The 16,998-nt window shown below is 34.4% G+C and overlaps 1 protein-coding gene across 2 annotated transcripts in view; it reads right to left on the reverse strand.

The window, feature by feature from the left end:
• The window catches only part of SAK (polo like kinase SAK), a 319,822-nt gene that overhangs the window by 68,592 nt on the left and 234,232 nt on the right, over positions 1 to 16,998 (reverse strand). The window lies entirely within an intron of this gene.

The raw sequence follows: 16,998 nt of genomic DNA on the forward strand, positions 1-16,998 counted from the left end.
AGAAACCGCATAACTCCGGATTCGTGGAAGTTGGGATAGTGTAAGTCGGGGCATGACTGTATTTATTTAGAAAATTAAATGTGCATATCAATGTGTTTAATGTCTATTTCAACAGACAGCAGGCTTGGAGTGATTTAGTTCTTTGGAATCACATAAGGATATAAAAGACATTAAACAAGTATGATGTGTCTGTTAATTGCAGGTGGTTTTTCACTTTTCTGTTTAGAACAGGTATAAAAAAATAAATAAAAATAGAAAAAAGTTTCCAGAAAGCACTACCACCTTCATTTGAGACCCCAGCAGTCATTAGAAAATGAAAGTCAAGTGAAATATTTAATAAATTAACTGTTGGCATCTGAAATCATCTATAGTTGAAAATGTTGCATAACCCCAGATAGACTTTTATATGCTGATCATTTTTGCTAGTGAAATTTCCTCCTTTAATTTTTCCATAGTGTAAGAACTGTTTTTGCAAGCAATTTAGAAAGATTGATTAAAACAAATCATAGAAGTCAAAATCTGGAAAGCATGGACTGAAGAACAATATTCAAACATGCAGAAAATTGATTCAAGCCAGGTCATGCAAATAACCATTAGAATATCTCACACTACAATATGCTGTATCAGGTCCAAAAGTTTCAAATAGCAATCCTGTGAAGAAAAACAACCTCCATGAAAGTAGGGAATAATAATAAGTCCATCCACAGAAAAAAGCCTCATCAAAACTAAATATCTGTGTCCTGCAAAAATGAGAGAAGCTATATGCTAAAGAGAATAGTCAGCATTCATCGTGTTGCTAAGAAAAACAGCTCCAAAAAATAGAGGTTAAAAAAGAACAGCATATTGCATTGAGCAAGGTAGAGTAACTGCATCTCTGTTATTCCACATCAGATTTCTGTATGCACTGCTTGCTAAGTTGACTAAAACTGAAAGTGAGATTCGTGTGTTCAGAACAAAAGAATTTTCCTCTATTTCAGAGAAATGTCCAAAAGTAAAATTTTGTCTGCTGCTACAGGATTGCTGCATTTCAGTTCTACGACAATTTCAATTTAGTTTTTAGCAGCCTATATATTACTATATCCACTAAATGAATTTGATACAGATATTTAATAGTTTTTTCCTGGACTTATGGCCATGTTTGTCAAACACAGTTTTCATGCATTCAAACAACCACTTTCTTTTTAATTAACAAACAACCATTTACTCTTCAAACAATCTCAGTCAATTTCACAATTTGCCAATTATTCTATTTTCAAACATGCAATATAGTATGGAACTTTAACACACTCAATACCACATGAGTATGAATATTGTTCATTTAGAATACTATGGTCATGTCTTTTTCCCTGCAAGCATATGTACTGCTGTGAATGCCATCTTGATACTTGGTAATGATTTTATTAATGCACCACTATAAGCAGCTCATTTCCCAAGGCTGTTGAGTTAATACTACACGATAGTGTTTGTCCTGTATTTCTGCAAATAAATACAATTAGTTTCTTTTCAAAAAAATATCTGTATATCACTAGTTCATTAGTCATTCTGCTTTGTCATTTTTTTATATACTATTTTGTTAATGTTCATTATGAAATTTTGCAGAACATATTCTAATAATAACAGAACATAAAGCTGGTTTGATCCAATTTTGGTATGAAAATAACACAAATACTATGAAAATAGGCAGGATCATTGAAAACATCAACTGCATCTTGAATGGAAAATGCCAGAACAATTAAAAGCCTTTGTGTATTTAGGCACAATTAAATATGGAAATAGACAACAAAATTATTAAAGCTGGTATGGTAGGAAGTCAAATGAAGAAATTTATGTGGTATACAAGAGAAATTAGACATTAAACTAGTTATATGCAAGACAGCGTTCAGACCAATTTTAACATGTGGGTCTAAGAGCTTGGTTAGAAATAAAACATTTCATGAAAGATCACAAGATATGAAAACTGAAAAAAATTAGGGGAGTGAATAGACAACATCAATCTTACAACCATATTAAAAATGTGGATATTAGGGGTTAAGCTAACACTATTAACAATCAGGAATGAGAGCAGAGCTGATCTAATGTGGCATTCTCACTTATATAAAATAGAAGATAAAAGGTTAGCAAAAAGTGTTTGATGCTAGAATAGCAGGAAAGAGACCCAGAGGAAGACAGCAATATTATATCTGAGAATACTGAAGCCCTAACCGATAACAGATCACATTGGAGGATAATGATCAATAGGAAGGTAGTTATAATGTAAACTTTTCATGTCGTACTATCATAGTATCCTGGAGGAATAGTGTCCTGTCCCTTCAGGACACTATTCCTCCAGTTTCATCATCAACTTGATCATGATGAAAATGAAGGAATAGTGGTGGCCAATTTGTCAGAAATGTGCATAAAGATATCTATAAAAAAAAAAAAAGACATAATACAGAAACAAAATGCATGCATAAAAAAATAACTGGAGGGAGTTTTTGAAAGGAGTCACCTTATTATGAAATTTTGGTAAATTTTTGATTTACAGTTTTAAGAGTGGTGCAGGAGACAGAGAGGTAGCATTCTGAATGAAAGAGGCCATGCTTTTTTTTTTCTCCCCTCCAGGAGGCTAAGGATGTGATGTGTTTGTGACAATATCGTCTGGGCATGAATGTCAGTCCAATGAGGAAAAAACTAATTTTGACTAGAATATTCCCTTTTGGAAATATCTGCAACATTCCCAAAAATAAGAGCAGAATCAAGTCAGATCTTTTTTTTGAGAAATAAGACAGGATTTGTGTTCCAATAGCAATAAAATCTGCTATTTGCATCTCAATGGAGAATAGTGAAGGGATGGAATACATTGAACCTGAATTACTTGAACACTATGGTGTTTCAGTGAAGAACAGCAACAAAGTGTACTATCTTCAGCAAAATTACATATATGATTCGAGGTTAGTGAGAGATTTATGTAAAGGGAGGAAGAATGTGAAAATCAAAAAAAAAATTAAATAAATAAAGATGTTAGCTTAGTTAGGCCTCTATACCAGACACAATCAAATGCCTCAAAAATATCAAGTGACCACAAGTTTCTCCAAACTTTTCCATGGTTGTGATTTAATGTGTAAGACTGATTACATTTTCTGTGGAGTAGTGGTGATCATTAATTAATTAGTAATCACCATATTGATTATCACTAATTAATTGGCAGACCTCCTGATAGTGAAGTTGATTGTTAATAACCTCCATTATTTTCAAGAGAATTGAGGTAAGGTGAATGAAATGAATTTGATAGGTGTCTTTTATCTTTCCTTATAAGGAAAAAAGACACCTGTCAAATTCATTTCACTCATCTTACCTCAATTCTCTTGAAAATAATGGAGGTTATTTCACTTCAATGTTGTTGAATAGATGTTAGGCAAGTATGTCTGTCAGCTTATATACAGTAGACTCTTGACTATCTGGCCTAATGTGGCGGAAGGGCAGACCAGATAACACAAAAGCCTGATAGGCCAGAGTTCTAGGCCTACCTTTTCACATTTGTGTGAAAAGGTAGGCCTAAGATGAGTCGAAACTTACAGTTTTTAGTTTTTGAAAAAGTCCTTGATAGATGACTGCTTCACCCTTTTAGCCCTCTTCTGCAGTGCAATGTCCCTCCACTTACACAAGCAGATGATATCAGCTGGCGTCGCTTCCTCCAGCTCACTAATGTACTACAGCGCTGCCTCAATCGTCTTGAACCCTTCCGAATGTGGGATGAGAAAAATCTCATCCCACATTCGGAATGAGAAAGAGGAAGAAGAAGAGGTGACACAGGGGGGAAGAAGAAGAGGAGGAGGAGGCATCTAAGGATGCCTCCTCCTCCTCTTCTTCCCCCTGTGTCACCATTTCCACAATATCGTTGTCAGTTACTTCATCAACTTCGTCATTTGACATCCATTCTGTAATGTCCTCTGCATTGACATCGTCACAGCTCGGTACACTTTTGAGCAACGAAACAAGTTTATCATTTTCATCTTCCACTTCGGTTTCACACACGAGTTCAAGGTTGAAATGTCCACCTTCATGGTCCAAAAGAATTTTCCAAGACTTTACAAGTGATATGTTTCGAATCTCTTCTCATGCTTTGGCCAACCACCTTATGACATCTAGCAAGTCAATCTTTTTCAGACTGGTTATGCAGCCTTCATTATTATCAATTGCTGATATCAATGAACTGAGAAAACGCCGACGATACCTTTTCTTTAGCATTTCAAGGACGCCCTGGTACATCGGCTGACAAACAGCAGTCACATTGGGTGGTAAAAATAAAGCTTTGATGTCTCCATCTGTGAGATGGAGACATCAAAGTAGCAGCACAGCTTTTCTCGGCAAATTGTTGATTTTCAAATGTTTTTCTACAGTCGGTACAAATTCATTTTGGAACCAGGTTTTAAAGATTTCTGAATTCGTCCATGCTTTCTTTTGATGTGTATAATATAGGGGTAGTGATTCCTGATTTTTCAGTTTTTTAAAAGCTCTAGGTTTCTTTGATTTTCCTATTAATGTAAGCCTAAGATGGTTGCATTACTGCAAGCCAAGATGGTGACTCTTCCTTGCTTTTCTTGTATCCTGGTGCAGCGGCTTCTTTTTTTTGATGCAAGTGTTTTTGTAGGGAGCATCTTATAATTTAAACCGGTCTCACTGCAGCTGTACAACTGCTCCCCAGAAAATCCCTCCTTTTCAATAAGCTTAAAAAGATAGTCTTTGAACAAAGGTACAGCCTCTTTATCAGCGGATAAAGCCTCCCCGCCTATGGTAATCTGGTGAATACTGAATCGTTTTTTCCACCGATCTAACCATCCATCACTGGCATTAAATTCTGAATCTTCTCCTTCTACGTGTATTTGTCGCTTAAATTGCAATGCTTTTTCCTGCAATATATTGACCCAGTAACAGGCAAGCCTTTTCCTCTTAAGTGTTCATGCCACAAAAATAAAGCTTCCTCAACTTATTTATGCTTACCTTTCAGCATCGTTTTTCTTACTTTCATTCCACTTCCACTAGCTTGGGCAGCACACCACTTTTCAATTTCTGCTCGATTTTCTTCCAGTCTCCAACTGTACTTTTCCCGACTCCTATCTCCGAAGCAATAGTTTCTGCCGTTACCCCAGAATCTAGTCGCTTTATAGAGCGTAGTTTCTCTTTCATAGTCACTATAACCTTTTTTTGTTTATCACCCATTTTGTAATCTTTAATAAAAAAACAACGAAGCACACTAAACACCAATTTACTAACGTAACCAGGAACAGTGGCAAATGTATTCCGCACTTGTGAACATCCGATACACAACTGACGAAATCCGCACTTTGCATGTCTCAACTTGTGTTATGCACACAGCATGTAGGAGGAGTGTAGCAGATCCCTGCTTGCAACACCTTGGCAAAATAAATTACAGTACGTATTCCTCATTTTATCATGGAGAATTACTGTATTATTATAATTCTCCGTGATAAAATCCGGGCTCCGGATAGTCGAGAGTCTACTGTAGGTGATATCTATCTGATGTTTAATTAAAACATCAAATATCATCAGTTTTCAAAGAATGTGACTTTAGTTAAAATTATTCTTGGATAATTTGTTATAGCGAGTGAAATGCTGTGTTAAAATGGTGTTTGTTAGGGAGCCAACTACATACTTGATTATAAGAAAAGGAAGTGCTCCTGGTGTTTCCATCAGTCTATTTATTTTGAAAAACACTGATCTATAAAGGAGTCATTATTAAACACCTACATAGTATGATGTGCACTTCAAAGTGAATTCATGCATGGAGGAAAAGTGTACCTAGGATATTGAAATTTATAAAAAGAAAATTAAATTCTTTCTGCTCCCAAATCAGTAGTTTCAAAAACTATTGATTTGTGAGAAAGTAATGAATATACATCACATGAAGTAATAACTCTAAGTAATAACTCCTGTGAGACTCAAAAATAGAGACAAAGAGTGGCTTGTGAGAAAAGTGCTGCTAAGCTGTCCCACAATTAATATTATAAGATTTACTTAAAATATATATATATCAGATGATGAAGCAGAAGTCTCATTCCAAATTTCAAGTCTGTCTTTCCAACCCGCATAGAATACCCTAAGATGTTTGCCATGAGAAGAAGTAGTGTTGTCCTAGTTACATCAAGTAAATATGTATTTTTAAATTTATTTATAAAACACTTCTGCTACTGAGTGCTAGATCTAATTCCACTGTTTGAATTCCAATTATCCACAGATATTACTTGGGCATTTGAGTTGTATGAACAAGGTCAATGCAAATGACTACTCAGTATTTCTATAATTCTGTATTTTTTTTTTTTCCTTTCCGAAAAAAAAAAAAAACTAATGCATCAGATAGAGAGAGAGAAATCATTCCGTTTCAAGTGGTAAACTAAATATGTTAAACCAAAATACACATGAAACATGAAAAAACAGCTTACAAAAACATTATAAGATAACTCACTTTGCTCTTTAGTACTTAACTTATATTTGATAAATAAATTTAGTTTTAACTACTAGAGGATATTTCAAAACCAACAAGTTTCACTGGCATATCCAAGTATGGCGATAATAAATTTAGTTTAATCCTTTATCCAAGTGTGAGCAAACTTTGTTTGCTCACACTTGGATAAAGGATTAAACTAAATTTATTATAGTCTAACCACATGAAAAATAAACTTTCTTCATCACCAAGTATGGCGAGCAGCCAATTTATTAAATACACCTAACTAAAAATGAGAGTAATACCCCCCTGCCCCCCCTCCATCTTCCTCCTTTATATCCTTGAAACAGCCTAAATCTATCATGACAGTACATCTCCAAATATACTGTCAGTGCAAATGACATGTACTTGACTCTGCTAGATCAGAAAGTAGTCAGCAACAGATGGGTAAAATGTGAACATGAAGGAATGTCCTCAATCAGAAACAAAACAATGTTTAACTATTAAATACATTTCAAACATTATATCAGTGGAACAACTGACTGCTATGTCACTCAGACATCTGGACCAATGGAATTCATCAGAACACTGCTATTAGCCTATAGCAGGAGTTGGGAACCGGGGTCTCCGGAACCGCATGTGGCTCTTGGCTGAACAAAGTGTGGCTCTTTTATATTGAATTAAAATATACATAATTAATACAAACAACTAAATATTGTTTTTTGATATGGCCTGTTCGTGGCGCTAGATATTATGCATGTGACGTGTTATGCATGCCTAAGGTAACTAGCGCCACAGCGAAAATTTGAACTAATTGATCAGCTGTCCTGTTAAACACCATGGTTTTTAGATACATATGGATTTTAACTGTCAAAATAAATATTCTGTTAGTTAACTTATTTATTGTGGTACTAAACTGGTGTTTAATTTAGTGTCAGGTAATATTATGCACAAATTAATTTTTATTATGTTATTATGTTGAATTCGTGTTTTTACTTGCCAGTAAATTTCTGATAATAACCCTCCTAATATGAGTTCCATACAAATAAAAATAACTGAAGAAAACAGAGGATTCAATAAAATGTGAATTTTGAATTTACAGAAGTAAATGGAAATCCGCAATGCTTAATTTGCCATCTACGACTTCAAAATAACAAATCAAGTAATGTCGAACAACATTTTTGAGGAAAACATTTAGACTTCAGTAAAAAAATATCCTGAGGGTGATAATAGAAAAAAGCTATTGAAGAATTACAAAAGAAAACATGGCTTCAGAAAATTTTTTGTTATCCCTTGAAATAGCAAAAGCCGGAAAACCTTTTACTGATGGTGATTTTCTAAAAAATTGCATTTATAATGTCTCTGAAATTCTATTTAAGGATATGAAAAATAAGGATGAGATACGTAAAAAAATTAAAGATTTACCTCTTTCAGCTAGAACTGTCAAGGAACAGATTGTAACAATTTCTGCAGAAGTTTCAAATATGCAAATTATGGATATTAATTCATTTTATATCTATTGTGGTTGATGAATCAACTGATATTTCCAATATGGCACAATGCTACTTGATGGTTAAATAAAGGTGTTTCAAAAAGAATGACCCGATTTCAAATAATTATATTTAATAATGAAATGTGGTACAGTTACAAAATAAATTACCAAATATGAAGTAAGGTCTAAAGTTTCACTCACCACAATTACAAATGGTACAAATAGCATTCGTTTGTGGTTGCAGAGATATAAAATTTTCAAATCAGGACATTCTTATTGAAACACCCTGTATATCACATCTTCCGGTATTTGAGAGGAACTTCTTGATCTGCTAACACTTAAATTACACTACAGGTCAAGATATTTCAGAAAACCTTCTAACAAGTTTAGAGAATAAAAATATAAATATCAATAATATAGTATGCATTGCGACCGATGGCACACCTTCTACGATTCAAAGTAGAAGGTGTGCCATATAAGGGTTTTTTTAAATTATTCTCCACTCATATTCCACATGGAGTTATTTCATTTCATTGCATTTTGCGTCAAGAAGCTTTAGTTGCAAATTCATAGGGATTATTACCACAACTAAAAAGAGTGATGGATGTTGTTGTGCCAATGATCAATTTCATCCGATTTCAGGTATCAAAAATCACACTTTTTGACACATTTTTGAAGGAATTAGGTAGTCAACATAAAGATTTAGTGACATTTACATCTGCACAATGGTTAGCAAGAAGAAAAGCATTAAAACGTTTTTTTCAGTGCTTAAAAGAAGTAAGTTTTCTTAACCACTAAAAATGATAATGTAAATCATGTGGAACTTCTCAGCAATCCTGAATGGATACAAAATTTTTGTTTTTTCCTTGATATGACAGAACATTTTAATAAGCTAAATTTGAAGTTGCAAGGGAAGGGAAACACAGCCTTACAATTACTAGAGGAAGTCCTTACTTTTGAACAGAAACTAAGTGTTTTTCGAAGTGTTACTGAAGACAAATTTATATATTTTGAAAATCTAAAAATTTATAGATTGAATTTAAATCAACAAAAAGTTGATTGCAAAATATTCGCTGAAATGATTACTGTAATTTTAGATTCATTTATAAGCAGATTTCAGGATTTTAAAAAACATCAGGAGATGATGAAATTTATATTACATCCGTTAAATTGCAATTTAAAATTAATAGATATTGAAGCTTTTTCAGGAATATCAATTGCAGAACTACAAATGGAGCTTTAGCTTCTGGAAATTAAGAATAAAAGCATCTGGGTACAAAAACTTCAGGAAATGGTAGCACAAATTGAAGAAAATGAGGAAACTATGGAAGAAACACCACAGGAAATTATATTTAAATGTTGGATTCTTTCCCAACTAATTATTCAAATACCAGGCGACTTGCTTTTGGGGTTTTGACTCTTTTCAGTTCAACGTACAATTGCAAACAATCTCTTTTCAATGAATCACATTAAAACTAAGTATAGGAACAAATTGACTGATGAAAGTTTGAAAGCTGAATTATTATTAAAGTGCATGACATACAATCCAGATTTAAGTAAATTGGCCGAGAAGATGCAAAATCAAAAGTCTCATTAGTAAATTTTAAATTAAAACAATCAATATCTATTAAAATACATAATATTGTATTTTTGTTCGGACTAATTCTTTTTGCAATACAAATTCTGATTTTTTTTTCAATATTATACTTACTTAAACATGTTTTGTGATTAAAAACTAACTTAATCAAACTTAATGTTGTTTTATTTATTGAACATATAAAAAATTTATATGCAAACATAAAAGTGGTATTTGATATCTGGAAGTACTGAATTAAAAACAAATTTACATAAGTTTGAACAAACTGCAACTATGAGTCACCAAAAAATCGAACTGAAGTTGCGGCTCCCAAAGTTTTGTTTTAATAAATTTTTTTGGTGGAATGGCTCTTTGGTTCAAAAAGGTTCCCAACCCCCTGGTCTACAGTGATGGAACTCTGCAGATGTCCACTAATTTATGCTGCTTTCATCATATCCAGGTTTTACTCTTCGAATGGAACTAAAATTGGGATTCAACAGATTAGGTGACCTTTTTCACTCTTCACATGTCTGTTGCACTGATAACTGCTTGTGCTTGCTAAAAGAAGTGAAACTTATAGCAGTCTGCTGCTATACCAATACACAGGGCTGACACAATTAGGTACTGTGATATACAGGGTGTTCGGGATAAATTTGACATATTTATAATTAATTATATTTTTCCGTAAGTTACATGTATTAACACACACTTCTCTTCATTTAAAAGTTTGGACCCTTCTTCATTCATATACAAGATGTCAGAAAGGAACCCACCTGAATCATGGAAGAGAATAACTTGTATCATGATGATTCGTGCCCGTCATCAAAATAAGGATATTACGACTGCTGCCCAATGCTCCCTGAATACAGTAAAAACAATCAGGCATGAACTAGAGACTTGCAATGGTGACTACGAGGATGTAGCAAGAAGAAAGATCCCTAGCAGACGATCTGATTGCGTTCGTACAGCAGAATTCCTCGCAAATCTGCAGGAACAGGTGTTGAAGAACCCTGGCATTGGAATTCGGGCTTTGTTCGTGGAGTTGCTAACTGTAGTCAAGCCCTGGATAACAAGGGTAGCCAATGGTAGGCCGTATGTATGGCAGCAGGATTCGGCCCCTTGCCACACCTCTGGGAAAAGTCAAAAATGGTTGTCTGAAAATTTCTACGACTTCACCAGTCCAAATGTTTGGCCTCCAAACTCCCCAGACCTTAACCCCATGGATTATTTTGTATGGGGCGCAGTTGAAAAAGACACCAATCGCACTTCCAGTAATACAAAAGCCCAGTTAATGGATAAAATTAAAACAGTTTTTGCGGCCCTTCCCAGGGAGACTGTAGCATCAGCTTGTTCGAGGTTCCGAAGCAGAATTGAAGCTGTGATCGATGCTAATGGTGGTTATTTTGAGTAAATCTTGTTGATAGTATTGTAATTAACTCTGCCCGTAATGTTTTTTTGTCAATTCATTAAATTTAATAGATACAAAGAAGATTTTCTTTTTCCTTACGAAACTGTCAAATTTATCCCGAACACCCTGTATATACCATATAAGATGCACTTTTTTTTCTTTTAAAATAGGTCTGAAAAACAGGGTGCATCTTATATGCCAATACTCAGTTTTTTATTATTTTCATTTCTGGAAATTTTATCTTTTCCGAGTTACGCGATTTCTTTATTGCTTCCTTGCGGTGTGTGTGTGTGAGAGCATTCCAGTTCTTTCACGTAGCCCCGGGTGTACGTGTACCAGACTTTGAGAAACACTGATGTAGAGTTCAGTGGATGTGCATGTGCTGTCATAGACGATCACAGCTGTATCCTGTTCGTTTAAACTTTCCAATTGTTGTTGCAGTTGTGAATGGTGATAAATTTCTGCCGTTAAATTTTCTCTAAATTTTTTGGCAAATTATGGCTGAAAAACATCGCCATTGTTACAATATTGCATACAAGCTACGTGTGATTGTGTATGCATGGAAAGAGGGCTGCAGAGAGGCATTTCAGACCACCCCAACTGAGAAAATTATAAGAACTTGGCAGAATCAGGAAGAGGATTTAAAAAAAGAAACTCAGTAAACATAACCTACGAAGTGGAACTGCAAAATGGCCAGAACTTGAGGCAAAACTGAATACTTGGATTTTAGACCACAGAAAAGTGGGACTTTCAGTGTCTACAAAAATGATTATTCATCAAGCAAAAGCGATAGCCACTAACAGAGGGATCGCCAACTTTACTGGATCAACATCATGGTGTTCAAGATTCATGAAGAGAAACCAGCTATGTATGCAGACTAAAACAAAAATATCACAAAAGATGCCAGCTGAATATGAAGAAAACATGATTGAATTTCATCAATTTGTCGTTAACGCAAGGAAATGAGAAAATTTTTAACTTGCGCAAATAGGAAACATGGACGAGGTTCCGTTGACTTTTGATGTGCCCTCAAACAAAACTGTAGATTCCAAGGGCACTAAAAGTGTTACTATTAAAACTTCAGGGCACAAAAAAAACTCACTACATGGTTGTTTTTTCCTGCTGTGCTGATGGGACAAAATTGCTGCCACTATTGATTTTTAAAAGGAAGACGCTACCCAAAGAAAAACTGCTTAAAGGAGTGTTTGTACATGTTCACACAAAAGGCTGGATGGATGGAGGAGGAATGAAGTTATGGATAGATAAAATTTGGTCTAGGCACTCTGGTGGACTGGTGAAGAAGCCTGCCATGCTAGTGTGGGATCAGTTTCGTTCTCACAGAACAGACGATGTTACAAATAAACTCAAGAATTGAAAACTCAGCTGTAATTCTAGGAGGTCTAACTAGTCAGTTTCAACTTTAGATGTCTGTATTAATAAACCATTTAAGGGATTTATGAAGAAGTGGAACAGCTGGATGCAGCCTTCAGATTTTGAGGTTACGCCATCACGAAAAAGGAAGAGGCCTAGCATTTCGCAAGTTTGTGAGTGGGTAAATCATTTAAGAAGTGTAGCATTAGTAATGCATTGGATGGTACAGAGGACAATTTGTTGTATGAGGACTCAGATTCTGATTTAGAAGAGGTGTCTTTTCATTTAGCTCCGGAGATGAATTTCTGGGTTTTGGTAATTAAAAGGTGGGTACTCTTTCCTAGTTAAATTAGATATTTGTTGAAAGTAGACCTATTTATTACTTTATATTTGAAATACTGTAAATTCAATATAATATTCAATGATGAAGTTTTTTTTCCTAAAAAATGTGTACAAAAAAGGGGGTGCATCCTATACGGCGGTGCATCTTATACGCCGGCAAATACGATATGTCATTTCTACAGATAGACGCAGTGGCGTAGCTTGGGGGGGGGGGGGTTGCCACGTGTGGCACTTTGAACCTTTTTAAACTTTTGCAGTTAATTCTAAAACACAGGCTCGAGAACTCAGTTCCAAATGTTGTAATACTACTGAGAATTTTCCTCGCAATTGCTGTAAGCATTGCAAGTTGTAAGAGAAGTTTTTTTAAATAAAATTGATTAAGAGTTACCTACATTACTGTGAAATAGACTTCACCTATGTCCTCGATGAATTTACTAACAGAAAAGCAAGAAAAATAACATTTTAGATTGTTGAAATTAAAGTTTTACTTCAAAAATAAACGTAGTGTTTTAATTTATTTCCCTATATGTTGTTTTGACTTTTTGTAGTATTTTTGGTGTGTATTGAGAGGGGTGGCAAAAGCTCTAGCTACATCACTGGAGAGACTGCAAATCTATAGTGCATTAGTGCTATGCATGAACAAAGATTAAGTGAGAGAATGATTCTTTTGGTATCCTTTTTCAACAGTTGGAGATTGCAGTCTTTGGAAAATAGTTTTCGTGAGGAAGACTGTCGAAGAGAACAAACAGAAGAAGGTGTCATTTGCAATTTGTGAACAGATGCTTCAAAACAGATGATAGTCATTTTACAAGCTTAGTGGAAAGCAAAAGAAAAATTGATATCAATTTAGTGAGACAACATCTATAGAAATACCTTTAGACAGTGGATCAAGTAAGGCTGTAAAAGAAGGATTATTCATTAGCAAAAGTGCTCTTTTCTGGACAACACAGAATTTTTAGGGAAGATTTTTGGTGCACTGTTCCAAACATAAGAACACAGTATGGAAAATTATGGAGACAACTACCACGTTAGAGCAAAACTTTAGTTTAATATAAACCAAAATGAACACTCGACGTTTCGACCTTCATATCAAGGTCATTGTCTCTGGAGCATACACATATATACAGAGAAAAAAGCTGCACTACAATCTACATGGTTTGCCAAAGTTACTGACCAACCGTTACAACAATCATTGGCTTGACCTCTGGTTAAAAAAATAAAAATAAATAAAAAAAAAACCTTTACTACATCACAGCTAGAGTCCTATTATTGTTATCTATTACGTTGCAAAACTAAATTAGGCTGGAGAGCAACATGTTTTTATTTATATATATACATATATATATATATATTTTTATGAAAAAAATTGAATGACTAGAACCGAGATTTAATAAAAAGGTTTTAATATAAACACACTACTAGTTTCGGCCTGTAACAGCCTTCTTCAGGTGACATTATAATAGACAAAACACTAAACATTGAGGGTTAAAAGACTATGAACAACATAGACAGTCTTTATACATAATTAGCATGAAAACGTTGTAGTTGTATTTCTATGTTGTTCATAGTCTTTTAACCCTCAATGTTTAGTGTTTTTTCTTTTATAATGTCACCTGAAGAAGGCTGTTACAGGCCGAAACTAGTAGTGTGTTTATATATTAAAACCTTTTTATTAAATCTCGGTTCTAGTCATTCAATTTTTTTCATAAAACTACGTATGTTAACCGAGTCAATGATCATTCTGTCATATATATATACACAAACTATTGATTATACATATAAAACTATGTGGTTGTACATATAAATTTCAACCAATCAGTATGGAATAGTTTCCAATAAAAGCTGAAAATTGCTTAAAGACCTAAAGTATGCTAGATACTAAGTGGGCTGAATATGTGCCATCCAAATTCTTGGAATTTTTATGCCACCACTATTGTTGAGATTAGGGTGGTTAATCAGAATTTCACAGGCTTCTTTAAATTTTCTTTCACACCAGGTTTTTGTATGATGTAAACAGCAGGTACTTTTCCACTCAATTTGGTGTAGGGAGTTGAGAGCATGATCTGAGAGGCCTGCTTCACCAAAATTGTTATACACACTTAATGTGTCTTTTGTGTTCTTTTTTATGTATAGGGATTGTACATCCAGTTTCACCAATATAAGGTATTGGTGAAACCTCTAAGGTGAAATGTCCAGTTTCACCTTAGAGGAGTTGAATATGTTTTTTAATTTTATAGGTAGTTTAAAAGTGGCATTGAGATTATAATGGTGTAGGATTCTATTGATTTTTTCTGATAACCCTTTAATGTATGGGATGGCTATGGTTTTACTCTATATTCTTTTTTGATGAAGTTTTATGAACAACTTTATTAATAGTATTTTTGTTATAGCCATTATTCATAAATATGTTGCTAATAATCTTTAATTCTTGTTTAAGAGCTTGTTGATTAGAGCAAATTATTATTATAGCTCTGTTTTTAAGGTTGTTAATGACTCCAAATTTTTGCGATGGGTGGTGATATGAGTTAGCATGTATATATTGGCTAGTATGTGTCAGTTTGCAATAAACCATGAAGGTTAGACAGCCTGAGGGAAGATGTGTGATCAGTGTATCCAGGAATAGGAGGCATTCTGATTTTCAATTTCAATAGTAAATTGTATGTGTTCATGTTGTTAGTTCAGGTGGCTAAGGAATGTGTTTAATCTTTGTCGACTGTGTGGCCAGATAACGAAAACGTTGCCAATGTATCTAAGCCACACTGTAGGTTTTAGCGTAAAGAAATCAAGAGCATTTGCTCAAAAGCTTCCATATAAAAGTTAGCAATTGGGGGTGGGAGATAGTGGTGAGTCCATGGCCGTACCTTCTTTTTGTAGGTAAAATTTATTTTGCCACACGAAGTAACCAGAACGTAGTACGTGGACAAAGAGAGCCATAACGTCGGGTGGAAATTTGATCTGTAGGAGAATTGTGTCAATGAGTGGGACATTTGTGAAAAGGGCAGAAACGTCGAAGCTAATAAATCATCTTTTCCGAGTTATGTTTTTAATTTTGTTTATAAAGTGTTGTGTGTTCTTTATATAGGAGGGGAAATGACCTACCAACTCCTTGAGTGTTGACACTAATTTCTTGGCTAGGTGATAATTAGGGCTATCTATTCCTTCAACTATACGCTGAAGCGGTGCATTTTGTTTGTGTACTTCAGGAACACCATATATTCAGGGAGAACGGGCGTAATGGGGTTTAAGTTTTTTCACCGTGTCTCATGGCCAAGAAGTGACAGACTTAAGTAATTTTTCAGTTTTTTTCCTTATTCTGTTAGTTGGGTTATAATTTACAAGTTGACAGGTGCTGTTATCGGAGACTAGTTGATTCATCCGTTGGATGCAAGTTGATCTGTCAAGGACGACAATGGCATTGCATTACCTTTGTCCGATTTTGTTATAATTATATCTTGATTAGCTTTTGATGAATTGATTGCTGCTAGTTCTGTTTTTGTAAGATTGCTATATAAGATTTTCTTTTTATTCAGAACATTGCTGGTTTCTAACTGAATTTTATCAGCTATATTATTAGGAAGAGACTTAATGCCTCTTTCCATGTGGTATATAAAATCCAATTTATTAACAGTTCTAGGTGCTACTGCGAAGTTAAGGCCTTTATCAAGTAATGCAAATGGACTGTTATTTAAGGTGTGGCTTGATAAGCTGATCACATGACTATTGCTATATATATATATATATATGTATATATATAAACATGTTGCTCTCCAGCCCAATTTAATTTTGTAACCTAATAGATAATAATAATAGGACTCTAACTTTGATGTAGTAAAGGTTTTTTTTCCCCCAACAGAGGTCAGGCCAATAATTGTTGTAACGGTTAGTCAGTAACTTTAGCAAACCATGTAGATTGTAGTGCAGCTTGTTTCTCTGTATATATGTGTGTATGCTCCAGATGATGACTGATATGAAGGTCGAAACATTGAGTGTTCATTTTGGTTTATATTAGACTAAAGTTTTGCTCTAATACAGTAGTTGTCTCCATAATTTTCCATAATGTATTCTGATCACTGTGTAAGCATGAAAGAAAACATAAGAACAGTTTTCAAATTTCAGATAAATTTTGGATTGGTAAAGAGTTAAAAGCTGGGAGGCGAAATGTAATCGATTAAGAGGAAAAATAAATACATGAAGTGTTTTTCAAAGTAAAAACTTTGGATGTAATTTGTTTTTGCCAGGAAAAACTAGAAGTAAACGTCAGCACAAAAAATAGAGATCTAGCAACCATCGTTTATCCTATGACGTGGAATACTTGTTCCTAAAGTGTTGGGGCAGAACATTCAAAACCTGTACAGTCTCATAAGAAA

The sequence above is a fragment of the Typopeltis vanoorti genome, chromosome 5, assembly GCF_054136105.1.
Source record: "Typopeltis vanoorti isolate ZY-2024b chromosome 5, IOZ_Tvanoo_1.0, whole genome shotgun sequence".
Classification (NCBI taxonomy): Eukaryota; Metazoa; Arthropoda; class Arachnida; order Uropygi; family Thelyphonidae; genus Typopeltis; species Typopeltis vanoorti.